This window comes from Pinus tabuliformis, chromosome 1_2, assembly GCF_031772625.1.
Source record: "Pinus tabuliformis cultivar Carrire ecotype Pingquan chromosome 1_2, CPIR1, whole genome shotgun sequence".
Taxonomy (NCBI): domain Eukaryota; kingdom Viridiplantae; phylum Streptophyta; class Pinopsida; order Pinales; family Pinaceae; genus Pinus; species Pinus tabuliformis.
The window spans coordinates 390,397,493-390,404,843 of record NC_142298.1 but is presented as its reverse complement, the minus strand read 5'-3'; positions in this window follow the sequence as shown (position 1 = coordinate 390,404,843).

Sequence of the window (7,351 nt, the reverse complement as noted above, 5' to 3'; positions counted from 1 at the left end):
TTCCATTTTGTTTTGAATGTGGAGTCATTACAGCCTGAAATATAGTATTCTCTAAGCCCCTATAGCAATATTCAAAATGTGGCTACATTTGCTTTATAGTATCTGTAGATGAGGGTATGCCCCCTTTTTCTGTTATGGCGGAGAGCTGGGCTTTTGCTATGAGTACCTCATAAAACTCACCCTCATATGTCAGTTGCAATGTCTTATTTGGGGACAAGAACACAAGTCCTTGACCTGCGGCCATGGTTTTAATACCAATCCGCTTTTGACTTCTTCCTTGCTTGGTAGCAATTTACAGAAATCTCTATAACCCAACAACCAGTATGTTCGAAACCTATTCAGATCAAACATTAATATATCAAGGGTTTTCAAATAGGCATCTCTGAAATTTTGGAAAATAAATTGAAGCATTTGGCAAGTTTTGGCCTACTACTCATAAACATCAATCCGAAAAAGGGGTATGTGTTGTAGTATTTTTAAATGAGTAAACATTTAAAATTTAGTTTTATATGAAAAAAATATTTAGTATGCATAACGAAACATTAAATTAAAATAATAATAATAAAACAGTTTAATTCAATTTATTGTATTAATTTTTCATTTTTATATTAACAAAATTATAAACAATTTTTTAGAAAGGAATCATATTATTAATGCTTCATCTTCATAACCATCAAAATTTCATATTAAAATTTAATTAACATGTTTTAAATTTAATCTAAAACTTACTATAATGGATATATTGTACTCAAGAAAAAGGGGTTTGGTGCAGTGACCATTCCCATTCTACCCAGCTCGTAGAACAATGGAGTTGTGTTAGGACTTCATCTGTAATACTGGGTAATTGGGTCTCTCAGCTGACACATTTACTGTATATGATATGTGGCCTTTTTTTGGAGTTGTGTTAGGACTTGATCTATAATATTGGGTAATTTGGTCTGTATATGATATGTGGCCTTTTTTTGCAGTCGTGTTAGGACTTGATCTATAATATTGGGTAATTGGGTCTCTCAGTTGACACATTTACATTTATTGTATATGATATGTGGCCTTTTTTGGTCTATGACAGGAAGGGGAAGATAGTATCCGTATCGTATATTCTCGGATAGGGTCTTTTTCAACTTATTTCATCGAAGCAATTTTTTATTGGTAGGCACTTTAGGCCTTGCTGCCATGGGATTTGAATGGAAATGAGTGGGCAGAGGTTGTCAGTTAAGCTTGTGGTTGCTACTTTCTAGCATTATTTTAACTATCTTTGACAAAAGTGTATCTTTATAATACATTTCAGCCATCATATACCATCAGAGGTATAGATTTTCGATGATATTCAACTTGTTATTTCATTCTAGTTGTTCTTTCTTAGGCAAACTCAGTATTGTCAGAGGGGTTTAGTTGAAGATAGACAAATTGGCAATTTGATAGCTATCACAAGTGTTTCTGCTAAGCAAGATTTGATAAATAATGCAGATATAATTTGCATTGGTTGTCCTAAGCATGTTCTGGGCATATGTTCCTTATAAATTTGTGGCTTGAACCATAATTTGCATTTCAAGCCTTTAAAAGCGAGCGTTACAGAACATGAATTGCGATATTAAAAACACATTCGAATTTTTATCCAAAAGAAAGTTCATGACATCTCATATGAAGTTAGTAGTGAAAAATGTCATTTTAATAGAGTTTTGGCAAGTTAAGGTATTTGTGCATCCCTATATTTACGAAAATTTCACCAAGAGTTTGATTTCATTTAGGAGTTTGATGGCATTCACTTGTATTTTTGGAAACCCCTAGTTGACAGAACCACGTAGTAGGAAAAGGACATTTAATGTTTACTCACACGATGGTAAATCGAATTATACAACAAATAAAATCATATTTATAGTCAGTGGAATATTTTGTGACAGCTAGCAACCTTGTGTGCTCTCCTTAAAAGTGACAATTCATTCTTAAATATGTAACATATGCAAAAACAAAATCTCTAAATACAAAAAAAAAAAATTCAAATAATGTACAAAAACATGTTCACATAAACAACAACTGCTACATGAATAATGGATAACCTCTATATGACATTAACTATAACTCATTATCATCCACCCTTGCTTTCAAGAATGTCCATTCACATGTTTCTATTCTTCCACACACTACTATTACTTATCCATATTCAAAACACACATAACTAATAGTTTCAAGTGTAACTCAATATCATCCACCCTTGTTTTCAACAATGTCCATTCGCATGTCACTATTCTTCTACACACTATTATTTACAAAATATCTATATTCAACATACACATAACTAACAATTCCAATTGCAACTCATTATCATCCACCCTTGCTTTCAACAATGCCCATTCACATGTCCCTATTCTTCCACACTCTATGCCTTACGGCGTTTCCTTTGCAACATCAGATGCAAATGCTAGTTTATGCTTATATTGAATGGTTAAAAAAATATTAACTGCAATTAGATGAGGCAAAATTTGCTAAGTAAGACAAAATTTAATGAGATTGCAAATCTTAGACTCCTTTGTCTCATTCTACGAGAGTGCACATCTAACAACTCATCCCTATGTCGTACTAATGCGGTAGTCGAGGTTCTACCTTATCCACTTTGTTCCCAACATTCTTCGAGGCTTCTTGCAAAATCATTCTTCTCAAATCTTGAAATGTGTTAATGCTTTTTTATTGAATATGGTGGTGGAGTTTCCATAATCGTAGTATTTGGATTTATAAAAACTCTATGTATACTCCTCCCTCATGTTACACAGTGGTTTTTATCAAGTGGAGAGGTCCTCTTAGCGAATGTCTTATGTCTATATATTTTCATTTTCCTTTGGCCTACTACTACCTCATTCTTCCTTTCAAATGAAATTCTTCCATATGTTTGGTGATGAATAAAAATAAAAGTGTTTGGTGATGAATAAAAATAAAAGTCCAAGCTCTTGAGATGTTTAAGAAGATAAATACCTTGAAAGTCTAAGTGTATTCTCTATCATTAACTCAATTTATTCCATAACATGTGGTTTTCATTGTGAAGTCTATGACTTAATTTCCATATTCTCTCTAATGGATACTTGGATGCAGAGGGTGGAAAAAATGACAGCGTTTTGGCAATGTGAATAACATTGTAAGCTATCTATTTACTCCTTAACATATTTAACTCTCCACATAAGGCATGGGTAAATGTCCTCTTCAACTCTCCACATAAGGCATGGGTAAATGTCCTCTTCTAGTAGATGACATGATAATTATAAAATGTACATTTTAACTACACATGACGAGGTTACCAATGTTCACATTTATATAGTAGAAGGCACTGAAATATTATTAGTGTGTATTCCCAAATATCTAAAATTTGGCCACATAAGCTTGAAAATTGTTAATATTATCCTAACCCTAGGTTTGGAAGGCACAAAGAATATGAGGAGAGTTTGAACCATTTGAACCAAGATATGGTGGAGAAAGTGTCCTAGGAGTTGAACTCACAAAGGAAATGCACATGGACCCTCTCACACTAGTTAACTCATTTTTGGAAGCAAAAAACCTACAAGGACTATAAAATCCTCATTCCATTTCATATTTTTGAATTTGGTGATAGTAAGTATATTATTTCAAAACTATGAACATTTAATTAGCACATGCAATTGTTAGGAGAGATTCCATTGCTTTTAAACTAAATTTTGATGGTGACTATGCAATTTTTTTGGCTTTCTTTCTCCAAAAATGATGTCTAGAGGAATTTCAATGGATTTTTTGAAGCCATACCATTTAGTTCAATCCATAAAAGCATCTTAAAATTTGACATTAATGGTTTCTCTTTTGGATCCTACATTACAATTTCAAGGTTAATAAATCCTTTGAAAATGAGTAGAGAATGATTTAAAAGGTAATATTCCTCACCACACTCACAAATTTGTTTGGATTCTATAAATTTAATAGAAACAACATTTTTGGAATGAATTAGGACTAAATGTTAATGGCCAGTTTAAAATACTAATGTAAATAAAGTTTAAATATAAGAAATATTATGCGTCATACATTTTCCTGGGATTATGGATTTGCATGACTATGCTTGTAGCTTCAATAACTAGTAGCATTGATGGGTTTCCTTAACGCTTGAATTCCTATTACTCGATAATGGTTTCTATCCACTTTTATACTCTTTAATTTGAAACTAATGTTTTCAATCAATATTTAAATATCATATACATGCTAGTTAAACTTTAATTCTCACATTTGAACTAACTAGTATCTCTACATGCCCAAAAAATAAATTTAGTAGCATTCTTCTGCATGTGAATTAGTATTGTGCATCTTTTTATGCTCTAAAATGTAAGATTTATATCCATGAATTTATTCCTATAAAGGAAATTTACTACCTTTCTTATTCATTATTGATATTTGTATGTGTAGCCATTTTTTAGAATCTTGTGGAACAGATAAATCATGATCATTACTAATTATTATGTAGGTCAAGGTTGCTCATTTTGCATGATGCTTGCTATCAAAGAGAAAATAAATCTAATCATTCCCAAAGGATAGAGAAGCAGGAGAGAAAATCACTCTTATATTCTCTTTATAATGACAAAGAGGCAATGAATGCATGAGGCAAAGTGCTAATTGTAACACCCCTGGTATGTTTTTCTCCTAGTTTTTGTAATGTAATGATACTCTGAATTATATATGAATATATTTCTATGTAATGGCTTGAAAATTGGGACCACATATCTATGATAAGAGAAGGAAGAGGAAAGATAAACCCAAGTGGGGTTAGTTGGAAATTTTAATTAATTTTATGGTGCACATAATAAGAAAAAGAAGAGGAAGAGTCCAAGAGGAACATGAAGAAACACCCTAAGAAAATAATAAAAAGGAAATAACATAACAATGTGAGTGTAGGAATTTTCTTGTTAAGAAAGTAGATGAGAAGTGTTGGAGAGACATGCAAAGTGGAGGGAATGGATTCCTTGGGAAGCTAAATTGTGGCCTAGAGGAGCTTAATAGTTTTTTAGGAAAATGGGAAGGAGTTCTTTCCAAGAATAGGTTGAGAAACCACTCAGGGTGCTTTCTAAAGAGCTAATAAGCCACCTAATTTTATAAGTATTCCCTATCCTCTATGATTTGAGTATGGTCTCTTGTTATACTATTGAAGGAATCGCTCCCTTAGATCATGGACTTGGCTCGGAGGTGACTACTACAAGTGATTTTTGGATGCAGTGAGTCTAAGGTTGGGTAGAAAATCGAAGTGTCACCTTCAGTTTAGCCATTTGTTTATTTTAAATGAATGCATTTATCTGAGTGTTGTGAAATTAAATATTTCTCTTGTGGAATTCAATGTGTAGCTCTGAGAAATGTTACATGGTTGAAGGATGTTGGTGCATGAGATTTATTGACTGAAATGTTTGAATGTTATATAGTTCTTCTTATAAGTTTTTTCATGCATTTGTAAGCTAAATTCCTGAAGTTATCTATTTACTATAAATGGAGTGCATTATGTGTTTAATGTGTTGATAAATGGCTTGATTTATCTGACCATCATGCGCCAGGTTGCGCCGAGGCCATATAGGCTTCGTCTAGATAAGGCTATATATATATATATATATATATATATATATATATATATATATATATATATATATATATATATATATATATATATATATTCATATATGAATGGATATTTGAGGCTAGATCCATATATATATATATATATATATAGGGATACTTGGATATACATATATTTATGTATATGTATATATATATATATATATATATATATATATATATTATATATATATATATCAATCATGAACTCATAGTTCAGATATATATTTATGGGCTGAGTTTGGGTTGAAGTAGTTCAAACTTGGGAGGATAGCCCAGATGGGCTTGCATATATATTTTTATATATGTATCCATGAATTGTGTGTCAAGGACCTGGGTAGGGGCTCCTCATAAGTGCGTTAATAGTTCTAGGTGTTAAGGGAGAATCCCTTGAAAAACCACCGGATCCTAGATTTATGCCTATTTGTAAAAGTATGGAAACAAGTGGGGGTGAAGTTCAAGGTGCTAAGGGGATTGGTCTTGTCCATATACACAGGCATCGTAACCAAGCACCAAGGGTGGAAGAGCTCAAACACTTACACTTATGTTGCAATTCTAGGGATGGAGGGGCATGGAGACTCATGACATAAGCATCGTATGGCCAGTGACCATGTCCAAGGGCATATGTAGGAGAGATCCCAACCATCATATGTCTTGATATTAGATCCGCCAATGTGTCCCATAGGTTTGGTACCACAAAAATTTCGAGGGGAGTCACAAGGGGAAGCTCCCTAGATTTTATTCTTGGGGTGACTTCACAAGTGGGGCCAAATGGTAAATGGTTGGCGTAATAATGTGTCAGAAAACCCAAAACCCTTGTAACGTGGAAAAATTGATTTTACCATACGAAGGACCAGGTGGGACCCACACCTAATGTGGTGAGTCACATGGCCTCAAAGTTACGTGATTTCTGAAGAGTGAGGCATGTGTCAACCAATTTTGATGGTTTGAGGGATCCAAGTGGCCTAAAAGTGAGTGAAACATGTCATGCTTGGATTGGAACCACATGGAATGTGACGTCACCCCAGTGGAAAGGGTTGATCACATCACCTCGACACTTTGTCCCCGATTATTTCTTAAGGAGTCGAGTGCAACCCCGCTAGGATTTTATTCCCGAGGTGATGTGGAGAGCGGGGCTCACACACATAGGCATGTATGAATGGGGTAAGAGTGATTAGTTGAATCGTGTTGAGGCGGTAATAAACATGGAAAGTTTCCACATAACCTTGGAAAATATGAACGGAATTAGTGTGGGTTGGGAAGACATGGCATGGTGGATCCATGTTCAAAACCACAACGAATATCAAAGTAATGCATGGAGGAGTGTCCACAGGGATATCCATGTCCCCCTCAAAGTTTCACCCTAGAAGAATTGACAAGGGACTGCAAATGAAATTCCCTAGATTTATTCTCCTGGATGTCGTGGAAAGGATGGGCCGCATGTGCTACTGTAGTAAATAACGAGGAGACACAGTGGAGGAAGGATCCACAGGGAGTCTAGTTAACCTCAGAAGAATTGTCCCTGAAATTTTCAACGGGACGAACTACATGGGATAATGACCGAGTTGATATGGAAAGGTTGGGTTGAACAAAGGTGTTGGGACATTTTGAAAATGGGTTCCATGAGGATCCGTGCAGTCATGGAAGGTTTACCTTGAAATAACTACTAAGATACTATGTTGGGCAGATCGATTGTCCTTTTAAATCAGAACAACCAATCCAACTCACACATAAATTATCAATCTGG